Here is a 1891-nt window from a genome sequence, read left to right on the forward strand (position 1 = left end):
TAAGTATAAATTAAGCTTATTCTAGGTTTAGTTAGTGTTAAGGTAGTTTATGCTTAAGTTTATGTCTATGTTGTGTTGTGTTTATGTCAGACGTGCACTAATAATACTCTAGTACGCGTCTAATACAGTTATGTCTGGGATCCGGGGAGGATACCGTGACACTAGGGCTTATTATTAATAGGCAGTAGTAGTAATAGAGTACGCAACTAGACATTAAGGGCTATTTTAACCTATTCTAGGTTAAATAGGACTAAACTAGCACCTTAAAACCCTCCTTAGATATTACTAGAAGTAATTACTACATTATAGGCGTGTATAAAGCATAGTAGGAACTTAAGTTTTGTAATATAGGTAATCTAGTTACGTATAAAATATTTAGCTTAGCGCCTATACACCTTCTTTAAAGGGGCAAAACAACCTACATTAAAAGGCTGTAAGAGGTGTAATAAGTGTAAAAGCATGCAGATAGTAATAATCTTGTTCTCTTTATAGTACTGCTAAAAATTAAGTAAGTTGTAGCTCTTATAGCTGTTAATAATAAAAAGCTAATAAGCGCTTACAACTCTTCTCTTTATATGCTTATTAAAGTGCTTTAACTACTGTAGCCTAAGCTTATTTGTTGTCTAGCTGTTTTTAGAGACTGTAATAACCTAGTTCTAAGGCAGATTCTCCTTCTTATACTAGGCAGAGAGGTGATAGCAGCCCTTAAAGATAATAAAGAGTAGAATAGCCTTGTTACAATTGTGCACAAGTAAGGTTATAGAGCTTCACAGAGGTCTAGTTTAATTACTATGTAAGGTATTATAGTAGGTATAAGACATTATGTAAGGAATAGGAAGGTTTAGAAAAAAATTAGTAATTAAATACTTAGCTTAAAAGTCTAAGCGCTTTAAGTATAAATTAAGCTTATTTTAAGTTTAGTTAGTGTTAAAGCAGTTTATGCTTAAGTTTATGTCTATATTATGTTATATTTATGTTAGATGTGCACTAATAATACTCTAGTACACATCTAATACAGTTATGTCTAGGATCTAGGGAGGATACTATAACAGTACCCCCTCTCTTATTAAAAAGGGAATCCTTTACATTAGTAGTTCTAGCATTAGGTTGTTTTTATTAGAGTATAGGTTTAGTTTAGATAAGTATTAAGTGTAGAATTAAGTTACTGTAGAGTTCTTTTATAAGGCTTCTATAGGTTTCTATAACAGTTTATTATATCTAGTCTATTTTATAAAGTATTTATAGATATGTTTTTTTTTATTAAACTAGATTTATTTAATATCTTTTATAATATATTCTAGTTTATTATTTATAATAATAGGTTTAGGTAGCAGGTTTAGCTGTCTAGGTAGATAGTTAGATTTAAAGGCTACTTAGCGCAGCAATAATACATAGAACATAGGGTGTATCTTTATGCTATTAGGTAAGATTAATTAGTAAGCATATAATAAAACTATATAAGCTACTGTAAAAGGGCTAAGGTTTTTCTAATTAAGTTTTTTTAATTATTAGTTTATTTAGATATTTCTAGTGTCTAGCTAGACCTTCTTGCTAGCTGCATACATAAGGGCAGAGGTTTAAAATTAGTTTATGTACTTTTATTAAAAAGCTTAAGCCTATGCAAGCTTTTTATAAACATATTTAGATATATTTTAGATTTTATTAATAAGTCTATTTACATTTATTACTTATATAAATTAATAAGTTAGTTAGAAAGTATTTAAAAGTAATTTAAATTTTATTTAAAAGTAGTATCTATAGTTTACTAAGAATAAAGATACTTATGTTAATTTAGATGTTATGTTATTAGCTTTAAACTATGCTGTAGCTAACTATTTTACCTAGTTATCTTACTAGTAGTTTATGTACACTTATAAAACTTATTTTATTA

Source organism: Lindgomyces ingoldianus (genome assembly GCF_010093535.1).
Source record: "Lindgomyces ingoldianus strain ATCC 200398 unplaced genomic scaffold BDR25scaffold_10, whole genome shotgun sequence".
Taxonomy (NCBI): domain Eukaryota; kingdom Fungi; phylum Ascomycota; class Dothideomycetes; order Pleosporales; family Lindgomycetaceae; genus Lindgomyces; species Lindgomyces ingoldianus.